The following is a 19,356-nucleotide window of genomic DNA, read 5'->3' as shown; positions in this document are numbered from 1 at the left end:
ACACACGTCATGGCGGCGGGATGAGCAACATGATGAAGATGCCCACCCTCCCCCGCCACCTCCACCTCCACCTCCACCTCCCACCCAGGGAACACATCCATTCCTTGTCCTCACAAGGTGGGGACCTCAACAACTCTTAGAGGACCACCACTCCGTGACACTTCATATACCTTGGGAGGAGTCTGCGTGAAGCCGATGTAACAGCACTAACTTTTACCGCCAGTGCATGAATTGGAATTGTGTGTGTGCGTGTGTGTGTGTGTGCAGAGCGTCCATAGGTTGGTTTATGGCCGCCGAGGTCTGATTACATTGGTACGACTGGAGGGTGGGGGGGGGGGGGGGGGGGCTAGCGGGGCCGGCGGTTCTATCCGTCTTCCACGCGGCTGACTGAACAGACACATAGCGAATGGAGATGGCTCTGCCGGAGACACTTGGCCGGCGGCCCGGAGATCTCGCAGGGATACAGCCACGTAATGGATTCACACCGGCAGAGATGCACCCAATCTCAGAGTTGATTTGCGAGTTCCACGGGCCGCCGTCATCGGATTGGATTATTATTTAAGTCGAAAGTGTCGCGCCCTCCCCCGCCTCCACCGCCCCGCTTTATCCACCCCCGGGGCTGAGTTGTGAAAATAAAGAATGTCCCCCCCCCCCATCCACCGTGTGTAAATCCATACATTAGCACATTCATTACGATCGCGTCGAAACGCTTTCTTTCCGCCGGCCAAGTAATGGATGTGTTCAACGATTCAAGCAAGAGTCAAGTTGGGGGGAAAGAAAACATCCATCGTTTCGGCAGCTCGCTGACTGTTTGAGCTGCCGGCATCGTCACAAGCTGATAAGTCCTGTTTTATGCTGCTGATCCATGAAGAACATGACCTGCATGTATTCATTTCAGCAGTCAGTTGTAAGGACGAGCACGCAGGATGCATAGCAGGCAGCAAACCGTTCTCTGGAACAGTGTAAAGCCTCCAAAACGACTCATTCTGTTGCTGTTTGATTACTGTTGAGGACCGACATGAACAGATTGCAATGCCGCGATGCAAATACACATTTCAGTCGTTTTTCTAAATGCATTTCATGTTTGTTTTTTCAAACATTGTTTTCTTTAGAGTGTCAACTACCAAACACGTTAACTATCAAATAATCTGCCAATCACTTCCTCAATTGATCAATTAGTAGCTGTCCAAAAAAATTAAAAAATCAGCCACAGGAGGATTTGGAACCAGAAGATTTAGATTTAAAAACATATTTTCTTGTGTCTGACTGTATTTGTTAAAATAAATAATAATAATAATTGTAATTGCTACAACCGCATTAATCACAGATGCAATAAAAACAATCGGCTTGGTCCTAAAAACAAAACAAAGTGTGTCAAAAGGTTTGTAGTTTGGCTCAAATGTGTCCTGTTGAAGTCCGTTTCACCCCTAAAAATCTATTCTACTCCAATCAAGCCAATGCTGTGCTGCAACGTGACAGTGATCTTTATATAGAAAGAGGCATTGTTCCAAGGTGCCTATATGATGACCTCGGTGTCTTCAGGTAACACACAGAGGGACGAGGCAGAGGTAGCATGCTTCATCTAGTGACTGGAAGTGTGCACAGGCAGCAGGGAGGAGGGGCGAGATGTTGTTACATTTATTGAGATGGAGCTAAGCCTTTTGTGGTATGGGAATTTGCAGAGGAGAGAAGAGAAGGGACAGCGAGAGGTGTGTGTGTGTGTGTGTGTGTGTGTGTGTGTGTGTGTGTGTTGAGAGAGCGACACTGTAAAAGATGAGAAATAAGAAGGGAAAAGAGAAAGAGACAAATAGACATGAAACCCAGAGCGATTTAAAGCCGGCTGACGGATGGAGGAGAGACAGCGAGAGACAAGAGGCAAGAGGTGGAGAGATGGACATTGATGTATAGGTGTGCTGGGCAGTCCGGAGCAGCGTGGCTGTACTCCCAAGTGTGTGTGTGTGAGTGTGTGTGTATGTGTGTGTGCGATGTGTGGAATCAGAGAGAACACTGTGGCGAACAGCGATGAGGGAGTCTCAGGTGTCTTGATGCTCTTTTCTGTTCGCTTCCAATGTATGTCGGGAAGAATGTGTCCTTTTCCACAGCCGCCATTTTGACATCGCAGGTGTAATTATACACGTTAATTGTAATTAAACACGGTAATTAAAGACTTTGGTTTGTCAGCTGCCGTTTGGCCTGCAGTGGGGCATTTTGGACTTTGCTGTCTTGGTTTGTGGCCGTCGGCATCTTTTTTTTTAGCAACCAGATGAGAGAGTGAAGCTAAGTACAACCGAATGCTGAATAAGACATTTTAGACCAACAATTGAGACCATAAACCAGGCGACGACCTCCGCTTCTTGAATTTGCATTATTTCTACTCAGCAGCAGGGGGCGTCGGATTGTATAGAAGTTTATGTCTCAATCTCTAGTTTCAAGTCGTCTTCAATAGTCCATTTAGAGTCAAACGGACCATACAGCACAGTATGCTTTAGGGCGGGCTTACTGTGATTGACAGGTTGTGTATCTTTACCTCACTTCCCCGCATTCCAAATAAACACCTTGTTTACCCTGCAACGACATGTCAAGATGGCGGCTGTGAAAAGATCCTATCACCTTCCGAGACACATGGAGAGAGGGAAGGAAAAAAGCGAGAACAACAGAAGTTAGGAGCCAAAGAGAGAAAAAAGGGGGAGATAATAATGAGGGGGGTGGGTGTATGGGAGTGGGGGAGGAGATGGGGGGTCTGTGTGAACGCATGTGTGCACATGAGGGTGTGTATCTGATTTTATGTGAATCCTAAAAGTGGATGAAAACCAAGGCTTTAGGTTTTTAATCAGCCCCATCTGAGTGCTGTATGGGGACTCTGAGAAGCTTTCATGTAGAGTTTCTCTTTCTCACACACACACACACACACACACACACACACACTCGCACGCACACACAGCATCCCCTCATGCCTTCTGTTCTAAATTTACACCTAACATGAGAACAGAAGAACGGGGGAGGAGGCGAGGAGGAGCAAGGCAAGGTAAGGGAGTGATGAAGGAGAGGAGAGGAAGAGAGGACAGAAGTGTGGAGACAGTGGGTTGGGTGGAGGGGGGGAGAAGGTGCACAGGAGAAGAGAAGGAAGTGTGGATGGTGAGGAGAGAGGGAGGAGGGAGGGGGCAAAACTAAAAGAGGAATGGATGAGAAGAGAGAGGAGCCAAATTTGATTTAGCCAGGCGGGCGAGAGAGGGAGGGAGAGACTTAGACAGACAGGGAGAGAGCGAGGGAGGGAGAAGGACAGCGGTATATTAGTCAAGGTGTCCGGTCTATGTATTGCCTGCTGTGCAATACCACCCCTCTGATTTACTCTGCCGAGTGACTGATGAGCGGGAGGATGAGAGGGGGGAGGGAGGGATGCGGGGACGGAGGGATTGAGAGAGGAGGGAGGTCTCGCAACGAGCGTTTAGGCCAAATTAACGGCGCCTCATAAATTAGACTAACTGCCAAAGAGGATGGGCGAGTGTGTGTGTGTGTGTGTGTGTGTGCGCGCGAAGGCACAGGGAAGTATATGCATTGCGCGTGTGTGTGTGAATGATGGCGTGTCAAAAAGGGGGAACAATTTGAACCGGCGCAAACAGATTACTCTCCGATAAAGTAGCGATGTCCAGCCGCTCGCTCGCTCGCTCGCACAAACGCAATCTCCCTCCCTTTGATTGCCGCGGCGCTCTCGCCCGGCGTGGCGCGCTTCGTAAAGCGAGGCGGCGGGTGAGACTGTACACACATTATACAGGAGGCCAGAATTTCTTTCGAATGCAGCCAAATCATGTTTTTATGGGTTTATTTAGGCGGGATGGTTACTGTCAGGAAAATGTGTTTCCCTCTCGCTTCCGTCCACTCGCCCTCTCTTCGTGGATTGGATGAAGAAAAAAAAAAAATGGCGGTTATGACATTTCTATTTGTTCAAGCAATTTCAAACATATAAAAATAAGAACTCTTCAGTTGACACAAGGCTCCAGCCTCTTCCCCCCCGATAGATAACTCTTCACGTATGTTTTATGTTACCGCTCAAGCTACACGTCTAGCACCCCCCCCTCCCGCCCGACCCCCCTCCGCCGCCGTGCAACCGTTATTTATGACACTCCCTTTAATAAAAAATAAAAAAAAGGTTAACTCTGTCAGAAGCGCGGGCACTTGCCGATCGCTGTGTGATTACAGCAGTGCTTGACTGAGTGAGATACTAATACAAACACACACGCAGACACACACACGTGCACGCACACACCGCCCCACCTACACTCAGACACACACACACACACACCAATCTTGGCAGCGCCGAGGGTTTGACGCTCGGAGTGATTAAAGCGGCGTGCTCTCCGAGGGTGTCACCTGGGTGCCGCTGTATCTTAAATCAGGACAGTGGAGCTCAGATTGGGTATTGACTGGCCCCGCAGAAGTCTCCATCCATCACGCTGAGAAACGATAGCACAGAGGCGGCCCCAATGCCCCCTGTATACCTCTGCCGCCGCTCGCTGGCTGGCGGAGGTGGCGTGAGGTTAGGGCGGCGTACGCGAGGGCCGTCACCCACGGCCGCGTCGAGATACGGGAGGAACGCGAGCTCGGGATCCGGCCGCTTGGGGCCCCCCCGGCAGCACCTGTGACAAACGCGCAGCATTTATCGCGAGAGATGTAAGACGCCCCCTTTCTCCGCCGCCGTCTTTCACTCACACTCGAAGGCGAAGCGCTCTGTTTTTCGCGAAACGGGCCCGAGCGGCGTCGTTTTGACTGTGTGCCTAATGATAATAAATGAGCCATCACGGGCGGGGAGGGAGGCACTAAGTCATCCCCTTCATCGACAGGAGGAAGACTGGGAGCCCCAAGGTCACCCCCACTGTCAGCATCACTCTCCCTAACGAGTCCTCGCGCTGTCTTGCTCGCTCGTACGCGCCCCGAGACCACCAGAGACCGCCACCGCAAAGACCTGCTTCTAGATACTCAGATGTTCGTGTCTTCTGGATCGAAGCTCGCACCCCGGCGTACCAGGACGTGGCGGCATCCGGCTGTCCGTGAGATCGCTTCACGCTTTCAGAACTTTTCTTTCCCACTGTGAGCGCTTCGGTGGAGGCGCCACGCGGTTGCCCGACTCTTTGGCACGCATCTACGCCTGGCAGAATAATCACCATGAGTTCCTGAGTTCAATTAATCCGGTCGCAATCAAACTATAGAATTACGCCTCCGCCAACAAAGTCACGCTGCAGTTCTCCCGCGGAATGTCACCGCTTCATCATTTTATCCAATTAGACGTTTGTGAGAAATTGTCATAATTAGCCGATGAATCCTTGAGCGACGGCCAAATGCGTTGCCCTCCGACCACCAAACTCTAACCAGTCCAACCTTGAGCGAAGGCCGATCTCGAAGAAAGCTCACTCCAGGTCGTTCCTGAGGTGTCCCGTTTAACCGTAATGGGACGGAGGTGAGGTCACGGTGATCTTTGACCCCCAAAAGCTGATGAGTTGGACTCAAAGGGGACTTAAGGTCCAAAGATAATTTCTCTACCTGATTTGGGACAAGAGTTCAGAAGTGGAACTCTTGTCCCAAATCAGGTCTCGCGTTAACGAGAAAGGACCGGGTGGACAACACCGAACGAAAAACTGCTGTGTCCGGCCACGGCCTTTCTCCAACGCCGAGGCACAAACGGGCAAAGATTAGAGAACGGTCAGAAATCACAACGCAAGAAATACCGGAAACTAGAAATCCAATTTTTCAAGTTTCTTAAAAGAGGAGGAAACTCACTGCAACGCATTAATTGCCAATGCTTTGCTTGTTACTCAGACAAACTGTTTTTGCTATACTTTAGCCCCCTCCATTGCACTCGTGCCCTCCTTCTCAGTGTACGGAATATCAGCAGCTAGCGTTTTTCCCTGGAGCAAAACACCAACAGCATCAGATCAGCTGAGAAGGACAGGCATTGCATAACTGAAACACGTCTTTCAAAAAAAACAAAAACCTGACCCTCCTGATTCCCGGCCCGCTCCCTAATGAGCTGCCATGGACTGTCATCTCTCAGAGGCACAGATCTGGATTCAGATCCGAAGAGGGAGAGTGTGGAAGGGAGGGGGGGGGGGGGGAGATCCTTCAGCCAAGAGACACAAACTAAAAGGAGTCCAACAAACCAGTGAATGTTATTAAAGCTGTTCTAAAAGTGTACGTTTTTGTGGGAGGGAAGAGGAGGCATCAGAAGATGCGTTGGAGAGACCGAAACAGGAAGGTAGCGCCTTCACCGTCTACTGTGGGAATTCTTTTCACACGCGCACACACACATGTACGTATAGATTACGCGTGCACACACACAAGCACGGTCTCACACACGCACACAAACACGCGTACTCGCACGCGCACAGGTTGCAAGTTTAGACTGGAGCTGTAGAAAAGCTAATTTGCACCACATTGAAATGCATCTCAATTAAAGAGAAACACATCGAGGTGCCAGGGGAGGAGAGAAGAGAGAGATGTGAGAGAACTGGGAGGGAGGAAGCGGGGTGTGAAACAGATAGTGTGTGAGAGTAATAGAAAGGGTGTGTGTGTGTGTGTGTGTGTGTTTGTGTCGGAGGGAGGGGGGGAAGCTCAACTGTATTTGGCAAGGAAAGAAGGGAGTGAGAGAGAAAGGGAAAAGGGAGAGAGATAATGTTTTCATCTCCCTCTCTTGGAAAAACATCTCATTTTTAGGATGAATCAGATTTAGAGAAGGGTGTTAGGAGGTTGAGGCGCAGCTAAAAATCCTAACTAACTTCAACCTCGTTATCACCGGCTCTTTGGTTTGGCGCCAGCACACCAGGGCAGTCCCTGCCTAAAACTCAATGTGTGTGTGCGTGTGTGTGTGTGTGTGTGTGTGTGTGTGTTGTCTGAGCCCAAGGCCGTGTACAGTATGACAGAATGGGCGGACGCGTCCCGACACACAATGAGCTTTCACCTGAAGAGTGTGGGCGACTGCGACCGGAGGCCTGCATCCCGACACGCTCTTTTGTGTGTGTGTGTGTGTGTGTGTGTGTGTGTGTGGGGGGTGGTACTTTTGAGGACGCTTCGTTCCTCATGGCTCTTGTCAAAAATGGGAGTGCATTAAGTAAAGCCGTTAAGTGTGATTTAGTGCCTGGTTGTCTGAGAGAACAAGCAACAAAAGAAAAAATAAAGACAAGAAAGAAGGAAAGAAAAAAGACACACACACACACACACATACACACACACGCAATCTGTCACAAGGAGAGATCAGGATTGGCTTTGAATGCCGCTATCATTTTGCACGGACTGTCATGTTCTTAAAGCTGTGATGATGCTGCCAGCCCACCATCTCAACAGCAACACCCGATACAAGCGGATCCACTCTTTCATGCCGTGTCGAAACACGCTCGACTTTGTCTGCTTCTTACGAGAGCCCCTCCCTCCTCCCCTCCCTCCCCCCAACTCCCCAGCCCGGTGCTTGCCTCTGTTCCAATAGAAGTCACCGAGCTCTTAAGAGTGAGGAGCATTCTGGGAAATCCAGTCCTCTTGATCTTATTCTGGTGTCGGATGTAGCGCCCCGCTCCAGACTGCGGCGCTCCTCGTCGTTATCACCATGACGTAATGCACCTGGCTCCTCGCTTTTATTGGCAGTTTGAGCGACGGTCGGACCATCGGCACCACCGGGCGACGGTTCCCAGTGCCGCGGTCCTCAAGACTTGTCTCGAGATCACTTTTTGTGAAAGGTCTCGGTCTCGTCTCGTATTGGATTTCATATTTACTCGACCTTCTCTCTGACAAAAGGGAATTATGGATTTCATTCCAAACCACAACTTCATTAAATTGCCTTATTATTTGTTAACACTGTAACTGTGACTGCTTGTTGAAAGTAAAGGAAAGATTCCAGCAACAAGAATCACTTCTGTAATGTCTGTTGAAACATTTCTCATATACTTATTCATACTTATACATATACGTATAAATAAATGTCAATAAAAGAGGTGAATGAAGAAGAATCCTCTTTTGTTTTCTGTGGGTGTTTTAATGGGAATGTAGATATTTCAGATCAATTCGAGGAGGTACGATGGTTTGCGTGTTTCACTTTTAATCATAAGTTGAGCAGTTTGGGACTCGCACTTGTCTGTTTTTTGTCTTGACTCTGTCTCGCCCTCCCTCGGTCTGGACTCGGTCTGGACCCCTCAAGGTCTTGGTTTTGACTTGGTTTCTATACCCTCTGGTCTTGGTGGTCTGGACTCGGTCTCAACCCGTTAAAGTCTTGGTCTTGTCTTGGTTTCGATACAAAGTGGTCCTGGTCTCGACTTGATCTCAACCCTTTAAAGCTTTGGTCTGGGTTTCGATACGCTCTGGTCTTGGTCATGACTTTGTCTCGGTTTCGGTGATCTTGACTACAACACTTTTGTGTTCTCGTACAACGGTTCGTATGATGTCTTATAAAAAAAGTGACTTGTTCTCTTTGCTGCGTTTTCTTACGAATGTCCAGCAACACGGCGGATTAGTGCGTCTACGCAAAGTCGCTGCTGGGCAGAACCTGTTTAGGCAACAAAATCACTTGGTTGGGTTTTTGGGGAAGATCCTGGTTTAGGTTAAATTAAGTAAATTCGTCACATTAGTTGAGTAATTAAGTTATATATCCAAAGTAAGGCACCTTCCCCTTTACGCAGACTTTGTGGCTCGCAAAGAGATACATACAAAGAGCCATCCAAAGAGCCGGAGCAACACTATCGTCCCCATCGTCTTGACTGCCATCAGCGACACCATGTCGTGCACGCCCGCTGAAAACACATCATCTGATTTCCACCCGATAAAAAAATGAAATAAAGTAAAACTGATGGGGTTGGCCGAGGCTAATCATTCTGTGATTTCCTGGCCATGTCTCCAATTAGGGTCAAACTCTCTGCCGAAACATCCGTGTGAATCCCCGACAAGAAAGATAGACGGTAAAATTGAGAAATGGTGGTGGGGGGTACACGGGGCGCTTCGCTGAATTACATACATTTCCTTTGATGCGTTAGTATTTCCTTTTACCTTAAATGTAGCCAGAAACAAGATCAACTCTGATTAGCATTAACATCTCATTTCCCCCTGCGCTCTCACCCATCATGTTTGAGGGTGCAGTACGGCGGACCCCTTAAACTGCTGTCCCCGCAAAAATGCACCTGAGTTATAAGCCGCCCTCGTTAGCGTTGAAGTCGGTGGTCTTGCTCGGCCAATCCTCTTAGCCCCCCCTTGTTTGTCTTGCAGTCGCAGTAGCTTAGCTAAAATAAGCAGTGGCCTTCTTTCATATAAATCTCGCGCTTTGGCGACAAGCATGTCAAAGCCAGAAGAACCGCCGTGTATCAGCAAAGGGCCCTGACAGCTAAATATATAAATATATAAGCTAAAAGAAAAACTGCTTACATGGGTTTTCCTCTTCCTCCAATACTTTGAGTTAGCATAATCTCTCTCTCTCCCTCCCTCCCTCTGTACCTCTTTTCTTTTGGCTCACTTATTCTTTCCTTGCATACACATGACTGAGCATAGATGTCACACACACAGACCAGTACACACACACACATTTCCTGGGCACATGCCTTACAACGACGGGCCCCTACACGGCACACGGACAATAAAACACATCAGCAAACTACTCGGGCGCTCCTCTCCCGGGCACTTTGTCATGTCCGCCGCGTCTTCTCAGCTCCTCGATCTGCCCTCGATGACACCCGCTCACGAGCCTTTAAGCGCCCCCCTCTGTTGCCCACGGGGCTGACAGATCGAGCTGTCGTTACATTAAGTAGGGGCCTCTCTATTAGTGCAAATGGTGGCACATAACCAGATAATCGGCCGCGGACAGCCAGTGTGGCTATGTGGGAGGTGAGATGCTAGCGGATGGTGTGTGGGAGAGTAATGTTTTATGTTGGAGGAAGTGTGATATCTCCATTATAGACAAGCGTAATTGATAAACAGGACAATAAAAAAAAGCAGCAAATGGCCCCATAGATTCCTGCCAGCAGCACTGGAGGATGTCACTGTATGTGTGATGGGGAGTGATGGCACTGACGATGGAGCCTAATAGCATATGAAGTAGAGGCTTTAGAACAATATCAGGCGATGGCATCATTGTGGGGAAATAAAAAGGAGTAATAAAACCCCTCTCATAAAAGATGGGGAGCAACACTTCCCTGAGGGATCCCTCAAATGTTTCTCTCTTCTCACACTCCTCACTTCTAATCTCTCTCTCTATCTCTCTCTCTCTCTCTCTCTCTCTCTCTCTCTCTCTCTCTCTTTCTCTCTCTCTCTCTGGCCGGCTGTGTTTTACTCCCTTCGCCCTCCGTGAAAGGAATACCGACAGGTAATTGTCACAAATGGCCAACGTTTAATTCCCCTGCATAATAAGCGGGCGAACTTCTCCGCCATGGGGGTAAAACAATACAAAATAAAAACGCTTGGAAAGAGACGAGCGGAGCACGTTGTCTTCCTTTTCTTTTCTTTTTGTGCAGCTCGGGGCACGAGCAAACAATTTCACGTGCACTCTTACTTCAAGTGTTTTACGGTGATCATTTAAAAAAAAAATAAGATAACAACATATAATACAATAAACACCCGCGTCAATTCGAACATGCTCGTTTCAACATAAATCAACAAGATCATCCCGATTGAGCACTTTCATTATGTTTTTTTTGCCGCCGTAATGAAATGATGAATAAATAAATATACACATGCATGCAAACTGTAATAATTAAGGAGCAATGTTATGCCAAAGTGTGCTCACCAGAATATCCGGATCAGAGCTCGGTGTACGGAGAATCCCGAGGAGTTTCCCGTGTCTTTCTTCGCCCCAAGTTGAAGACGGCGATCGGACGCGCTCCTACGGTCCCGACCCAACTGCGAGAGAGCGAGAGAGAGGAGCGAGGAGAGAGAGAGAGAGAGAGAGAGAGAGAGAGAGAGAGAGAGAGAGAGAGAGAGAGAGAGAGAGAGAGAGAGAGAGAGAGGAAGGAAGGAAGGAAGGAAGGAAAAAAAGGTAAGAGCACATTGAGAGAAAGCACGGCAGCCTCTCACATCCTGGGCGGCAATCGAGGTCAAGCCGCCCCCCAACCCCATCATCACAACCGCCCATCCCATCCACCCCAAAAAGAAAAGTGCGATCCATAATTACGCGCGTTTAGCCCACTAATCCGGGACTGTACCTCTGAAACGAGCCGGGATGACCACGGGAGAGTGAACGAGGCGTGGGAGGAGAGGGGGGAAAGGGACCGGGTAAAGGCAGCGGCTGTCAGATTGGACTTCAAACTGATGCTGACGATGCGCACCGAGATAAGCTCCGGAGGAGAGAAAGAGAGAGGGAGGGAGAGGGAGAGAGGGAGGGAGGAAGAGAGAGAGAGGGAGAGATCAGATGTGCAGTAGTGAGAGACAGATTCGGAGAATTGAATTAAACAATCCGCCACTTAAAAGTTATTCAACTGGGTCAGGATGTGAAACACAAAGCGCGTGCATTACGAAACAATAAACGACGTGAACTCAGCAAAATGTCTGAATAAATAATTCTACGCTTAACAGAGGCGCTCAAAAGGCACCCGAGGAGCACGTTTAAGGTCACAACATGACACAGTACGGTTGTGTCTATCATGGAAACACACAGATAGACACACACACGGAATGTACTAGAACGAGTGCAGATTGCCACAAACACCGGTGCTGCACTGAGAGGTTGAATGAATACGGCACTATAATTGGAAATTGCTATTGATAAAAAAAAAAAAAAAAAAACTTAGCTCAAATTTAAAAAAACAGTTGTGACGTGTGTGGTTAATCGGCTCGATGATGTTGTTTGAGAAAACAAAAATGAAAGTCACGGAGACGTCTGGTGGAGCGGTGCTCAGCAGCAGCGTCTTCTGGTAGTTCTGTTAGCTAGTAGTTCTGTTGGCTAGTAGTTCTGTTAGCTCGTAGTTCTGTTAGCTAGTAGTTCTGTTAGCTGTTAGTTCTGTTAGCTGTTAGTTCTGTTAGCTAGTAGTTCTGTTAGCTAGTAGTTCTGTTAGCTAGTAGTTCTGTTAGCTGTTAGTTCTGTTAGCTAGTAGTTCTGTTAGCTGTGAGTTTTGTTAGCTGTTAGTTCTGTTAGGTAGGGTGACCAGACGTCATCTTTTTCCTGGACATGTCCTCTTTTCGAGACCAACAAAATGAGTCCAGCAGGCATTCCAAAAACGTCCGGGATTTTGTCTCGTTGGATATTTGTGTTTCTCTGGGTCTTTCACAAACTAGTTATTACGCCTTTACAAGTTTTGGAAACGGCATCTCCTCTCGCGCGAGCTCTGAGAGAGAACTGTCATTGGTCGACCGATATCAGGGTTGCCAGATGCACGATAATTATCCTCCAAATACAACCATTTTGAGCCTTTAGTACGATACTTCGCCATTTCCAATCTGGCAACACTGAGCACCTCGCCACCTCCACTAGTTGCATTGTTTACAACAGCACATGACATCTGCAGCCATGCCGAAACGTAAATTGATTAGAATGTGTCTTCATTTTCTTATTTTAATATGTGGCTAAATAAAGTATTCATTATTTAGAATGTTTTATTTGTTGCCATTATTGCTTCAATATGTGGACAACACACATTAAAGAAGCACTGGATTAAATGCCACAAAAAAATGGTTTACATTTGCACTTTGCAATTTTGTTAAGGTTCAATAAACAGATGTTCATATAATCATTTGTGTCATTTTAGTCATTTCATTTGTAACATTTGTATGCATTCACATATATTCATATGCGGCATGCTATACACTAACCCCCGAGGGTTAGCTGTTAGTTCTGTTCACTGTTAGTCCTGTTAGCTCGTAGTTCTGTTAGCTGGTAATTCTGTTAGCTTGTAGTTCTGTTAGCTGGTAATTCTGTTAGCTGGTAGTTCTGTTAGCTCGTAGTCCTGTGGTGCACAAAACTGTGTTATCACTGGCGGACCCTACCGACCAGGAGGGAGCTCGGTGAAGACGAGTGAGTGAGGAGTCAGCAGGCAGTCAATGGGCAGTACATAAAACAGTCAGTAAAAGGTGTTTTTTGGGGGAAGTGTGTGAATCAACGCAACTACGAGCAGTCCTCGATCATACAGCCATAACTGACCACTCGCCAAAACAAAATATTATACAGGTTTGCTGCAGCCGGATGGGAGGTGAACCGTGGACAGACACAAAGATGTACGCTCACTCAAAGAAGCACACGCGCAAACACGGTCATCCCATAATCCCCATAGTGGAGGTGATACTGTACTAATGTTGTCGGCCACTTGATTTGAAAGAGAGAGGGGCACAACTTCCAACTTCATGCTCCTCCAAGACGCTTTCAGGAGATGACCCGGGACGTTTGGCTCACAGTCAGCCAGCCGCACAGCTCCTCAGGCGGTGGAGGCAACGCTCCAGCAGCGGTGCTTATCTTCCACGTATTCATTTGGTGAAAACCACTAATCCGTTCCCCATTTTGACGAATGCACCGCGGCAAATCGGGAGGAATTCATGAATTCACAAAAATGATTTAACACTTCCACACACCCGCGCATATGGCAGGGTTTCCTTTTGAAGCAGTACTCGAGCACCTTGTCTCCATGATAAAAATGAATAAACTTCAATGGAACACAGCCTTAACCTGTACAGAGGAACAAGCAGAGGGGCCGTTTCACACAACAAGTGCCAAATATATTTAATGAGCGTGACTAATGTTGAGGCCAATAACTATTGAGAATGAGACAAGATGCATCTGGGTGTTTTACCACCTCGGCTACACAATTTCCATGCCAAATAGAGCACATCATATGTACATACACATATAAACATACTGTATTTTGATTAGCAATTATTTTATTTGGTGTGAGGCAAACAGTGCCAACCACAGTGGTGTATCAATTTACCAGTTATTATTCTTGTTTTTTTTTTTATACTTTCACGTCAAAAAACAGAAGGTTTATGTCTAATCTCCTGCATATCCTCTCTTTCATTAGCTGCAATCTCGATGGCTGCTGCTGCTGCTGCTGCTCACAACTGCGAGAGTGGCAGGCTTCTGGGTGGTCTCCTGCACAAGGACAAAAAAAGAGAGAGGAGGAAAGAGTGACGGGACGGGAGCAGGGAAGGAGAGAAGATGGATGGAGCCGGTATAGGGAGAGGGTTCGGGGGGGGGGGGCAGAGGTCAGGGTGAGATCAACGTCCGTCTCATGCCACCTTTACTGTCCGTCGTAGAGAACGAGAGAGGAGCGAGGGGGAGTAGGAATAATTCCAAGTGCTGGATCTTTTTCTTTTCACATCTCATTCCTGAGTCACCACTTCATCTGTCCACCTACCCCGAGCTCTCCCGTCTCCGTCCTCTCCGTCTCTCTCTCTCTATCACTCTCTCTCTCCAGGAGCTTTCTCTTGTTTGTTCATGCACCCAAATGTCTGCAACATCCTGCTCTCTATTTACAGAGCATGTGGGATGAAGTGTTTGTGTGTCAGCTTTGTGCATCCCGCGCTTGCATGTGTGTACGTGCTCGAGGGTTCATTTGTGATTTAGTCGGAGCATCGATCCGTTTTGCCTTCACGCCACGTCGAATGCAACTCTCTTGTGTTCAGGAGCGATCAAATGTTAGCCACATGGAACTGTTTACCAAAAGCATTAGCCGCGTCAAAAGATAATTCACCCTGCATGCGAATCAATCGGCCGGTCGGGTAATTGGTCGATCAATCGCATCGTTTTTTCCTGTCTCCTTGCGGAGGGCGATCCAGAGGGAAGTCATAAGGAAGGGCAGAAGTGTACATGATAAACCCTTTTACTTTGTGGATTTAAAGTTTCAAACGTTCTCTCCTTTGGAGCGGGTTTATTTAAGACACCCCGGGACTTGACACTTCAGTAGATTTAGGCCTAAACCTGGATTTTGGAGGTGATGAATCTCATTGCTATGCACCTGCTGTTGTGTCTATATCCATCTGTCCATCTGTATTCCACTTTCAAGATTCATCTGAAATAATAAAGAGGAAATTCTTTGTCTGTGTATATATTTTATTTTCTTATGCAGGCTCGGCTTGGCAGCAAGCCCTCCAGTGCTTTTCTGTATCTGTGAAACAGCTGCGGACCTTGGAAATTGGCTTTTTTTGATTTTTTAATGGACAAAGTACAGTATGGTTACATGAACAGGCACTTTGAGTCAGAGCACCCCATAACAGCATTTTTCATTTCATTTCCTGTATCCATGTGGCATTATGGAATGGAATGGAGCGCAAATAGAACCTTGACAAAGGGCTTTGTGTGGAACGGTCCCGGAGGTGCTCAAGGTATCAATGTCCCGAGCAATAACGTTGGATAAGACTCATTGTGAAAGTATTTAAAACCATACGCAGGCAAACTCCTCATCCTTTTTGTCTTAATTATCCATCCCCCCTTGGGCTGTCATCATTAAGGCGAGCCAGACACCGGGACATACTTGGCATTATATTTTTAATGCTACAACAACCGGCTCAGCAAAAAAAAAAGAAGAAAAAAAAATACACCACAGATTATTCACAGCGTGTGTCTTGGCTCGACTCCATATACTGTGACACATTATTATACTCTGTCTTCCCATCCTCTTTCTCCTCTCTCTCTCTCTCTCTCCCACCCTCCCTCTCCATCTTCTCCCCCTCACCTCCTCCCTTTTCCCTTCTCAGACGCTTTCCTCCCCCACCGATGGTATAAAAATTGAAAAGAACAAAAGCACCTTCATACGTGTTCTGTCGATTCACTTACAACGTCTGTGTTTGCCGTGCGAGCGTGCGCTGACGGTGCGTTGTGTGTGTGTGTGTGTGTGTGTGTGTATGTGTGCGCCGGTTGTTTGTGTGCGCCTCTCCGAGTGCAGCAGGAAATTTCAAAAACTAGGCCATATCGACCACCCAGGGGTTTGAAAGCTCAGGGGGTACCAAAGCAACATGGTTTAAATAAGAAAAAGAAAAAAAAGCGTTTCGAACGCCATAACAGGGGGGAAAAAAGACAACACATATGCACACTCATGCACGGACGTGCACGTGCACGCACACACACACACAGACGGGGGCACCCCTCCCATCCGATAAACCCCTGGCTCACATTGTGTTCAAAGAGCAACATCAAACACTTAGTCACACACACACACACACACACACACACATCTAAATAAATCCTATCCAGTTTGATAAACATCCATGCTTCATTTATACGTGTCATGCGCTGGTGGCCGGCCGTTTCCCCATAGATCAGGGCCTCCCCCTGCTGACAGGCCCAGAGCGATGAGCTGCAGACCTTGTCACTATATCGATCCGGCCCGCGCCATAATGGATACGAATGGGATCGGCTCTGATTAGTTTTGAATTTTACCTCCGGAGGAGGCGGCGGCTTGAGCTCCCCCTCCGACCACATCGGCGGTCGGAACGGGTCAAGGAAAAGTTTCTGCTGCGTTTGCTGGGTTTGAAAAGCGCCGGTATCGATAGGATATCTTTGGACGAGGGTCAAGTGATTGCAAATTCTATTCAGAGTATTAATTGCTTTCCCATTTTGTTTTCAGTTTAAATGTTTGAGGAAAGCAAAGCAATCTACTCCAACAAGGCTCACGGCGTTCATTTCCGAGAGGGTGATGTGGGGACGGGAGGGGTTGCTGGCTTTAAGTGTCCTTATTTTAAGATGACTATCAATAATGCCATTTAGACATTTCACTGTTGACCCGAGGACCTTAGGCTCCGACGCAAGAGAAAATTTAACCCTAATGTAACCTCACACCATAAGGTCAAGGCACCTTGTTGGAGAGTGGAGGTTTCAGAAAATATTTATGATGGAAGGAGGCAGTAACTAAAACACACTGAGTCATCTTGAAGATTGTGGCCTCTAAGCTTTTTCCTGTGAAATACGCTGTTAGTTATATAACACATTTGTTCACCCCAGTGTCTACTACTCATGCCTCTCCTGCTCCAGATCCACTATTATTAAAAAATAATGGATTACTACAGAAAAAAACAAATCAGCTCTGTGGCGAACAAACGCTGAAGATGCTTCTGCGTCTTGTTCAGCAAGATAATCTGCACACGTAAACACCACCTTTATGATTTTTGAAGCAGAAGTTAAAAAAAACTTACACCAAGGCCTCATGATTGTGAGTACACGACCAGTTTTTAAAGGGATGTTTTGCTGTCTCACGCTAGCTACCGCCTTTTCTAAGATATGTAAAAGCTGAGCGGTGTTGACTGACACCTTTAACAAAATGGTTGGCATCGCTCGCGTTGTGTGAACTGAAGGAGGAGCTAGCGTGTAGGATTTAGTGGCGTTTCGCTGTGAGGCTGCAGATTGCTTCCAACTGAATACTGTTCCCGGCTGCTCTCCGTTTTCCCAACGTGTCAGAGAACTACGATGCCTTCAGGGAGCGTAAAAATGCAAAAGGCGTTGTTTCTGTACGAGAGGACCCCGCCTTTCTCTGTCGATGGAAACGGCTCATGCTAAGCTAACAAAAAACAACATCGATTCTCAAGTTCAGGTGACTATACACGAATAGAAACATAGTTATGCATGTTATATTTAATTTATGACGATAGTGCCTCCTAATTCACCACCACAAACCAGATTTAAGGCCTTGAATCAAAAACCCTCAAGACTGCGGACCAGCTTCCCAGTTTGAGGACTCATTCTTGCGGCACTCAATAACCACAAAGCCATAAAGTCTGCCTCGGTTCAGCTTGGATCAAGTGCTCCTCCTGCCGCTCTTTAGCTCAGCCGCACGCGCGCTTCCGATTTAATTTAGTTGGAAAAGCACAGGTGCGAACAATCAAGTTAACGATGGCTGAATTCCACTCGGCTGCTTCGGTTATCAGGGGGTCCGGGTATGGTGCGCGCTGACACACCGTCACAGCGCCCCAATAGGAACCGAGTCCTCGTTAATGTTATTGGTTCCACCTGTGCGTCTACGATAAGTCACACTGTCTGCTGCGGAAAAGGCGAGAGGGGGGGGGGGGGGCCTGGCACAAAGCACTTGTTGGGTTGGCGCTGAAGCTAACGTTTGGTTGCGGATTAGGCCGCCCCGCCGCTTTGTTGTGGCTTTTACCAGCAAACACAATCAAGCCGGCTCGCCAGTTCAGAGACGCTTCAAGTCCACGCAAAGCAGCCGCTGATTTAGCTGAGGAGTGAATGACTCTGAGCAGCTGTGCTCGCAAACCCCTGCTGATGTATTAAGTCTTTTGAGCAAAGAGCCAGTGAAATGTTACTGCTTGCCGCAGTTGGGGGAAGTTACTGCCGGCAAAAAAAAAAGAACAAAAGAATGATATGGTACGAATGTCTTCTGTGTCACATCACCACTGTTACTCGAGGAGGTCTCATGGCTTTCTTAAAAATCTGATTGAACTGCAGTTTGCTCGACGTCGGCTGTGGACATGCAACGCAACCCCCCCCCAACACACACACACACACACACACACATTGCTGCATCACCCCCAGTTTCCCTGTTGGGAGTGTGACGTTCACATCGGGTGTTTCTGCAGGACGAGATTTATATCCAATACCGGTGTCCGCTGCCAATGCAATATGCGGCGTGACGTTTATGGTGGAAGGCGTGAGGGATGGATGTTCCTGTTCCGCGTTGAACTCGCGTTGGCCGGGGTCCATGTCGCCGCTATGGTCCCACACCGTGTAGTTGCCAGACACTTCATTCGAAAGGTAACCCCAGTTTGGTTGCCGTGTCCTCACAGGCATCCTTATTCAGATAGTTGTCGGGCAGATAATTATTCCAAAATGTTGCATGGAACAGGTTTCACAGAACCATCCCATATCAACGGTCTGTTCGGTGAGAGGCTTGAGCTCTCCGTCTCTCTCCGCGTGTGTTACTTCCTGTGCACATGGTCGAAAAACCTGTTGGTGGTTCAGGCAAATCTCACAAATATCAGCGACAGGATGGAGTTGTTTTCGCCGTGAGTTCGATGCCTGCAGCCTGATTAAGTGCTAGTGCAGGTTTGCGTTATTTGTCGAGCTTGCTGCTGTGGACAAGGGCACTCTGACTCCGGACGCGACCTACTCTTGTGATGGCTGTATTGTTATCTTTATGTTGGATCCAATCAAAAAGAATAAAGCGTCCAGCTCCTCTGTGCTGCAAGTAATATGACGGCGGTTGTGCTGCAGATTACACGTCTATGTAACTCCATAAATATTCCTTAAATTGCCCCTTTGGCTTTTTCCTGATTTGAAGCCGAGGAGTAATTCTGCCCGCTCCTGGATTTTTTTTTATTTTTTCGACACAAGCACAAGGATCCCCTTACCATAGCCAAATCTCCACACCTGCCATGTTGTCAAAACAGAGAATACATAAGCAACACACCGGGAGAAGTGTGCGGACGCGGCACAGCAGCCCCCTGCCAAGTCCTAAAAAAAGAAGAAAAAAA

The 19,356-nt window shown here is 47.7% G+C and overlaps 1 protein-coding gene across 24 annotated transcripts in view; it reads right to left on the bottom strand.

The window, feature by feature from the left end:
- The window catches only part of ptprdb (protein tyrosine phosphatase receptor type Db), a 157,946-nt gene extending 145,695 nt beyond the window's left edge, over positions 1–12,251 (bottom strand). For all 24 annotated transcript variants that reach the window (XM_068591835.1, XM_068591840.1, XM_068591843.1 and 21 more), the window contains exons 1-2: positions 11,160–12,251; positions 10,745–10,857 (exon numbers count right to left, since the gene is read on the bottom strand). The gene's annotated coding sequence lies outside the window, so the exon portion shown is untranslated. The remainder of the gene's footprint in view (positions 1–10,744; positions 10,858–11,159) is intronic.
- Between the last annotated feature and the right edge of the window lie 7,105 nt (positions 12,252–19,356).

The sequence above is a fragment of the Clinocottus analis genome, unplaced genomic scaffold, assembly GCF_023055335.1.
Source record: "Clinocottus analis isolate CAN_PGR_092001 unplaced genomic scaffold, fCliAna1.0.p SCAF_26, whole genome shotgun sequence".
Classification (NCBI taxonomy): Eukaryota; Metazoa; Chordata; class Actinopteri; order Perciformes; family Cottidae; genus Clinocottus; species Clinocottus analis.
The sequence above is the reverse complement of the archived record's forward strand: the minus strand, read 5'-3'. Positions and strand labels throughout refer to the sequence as shown.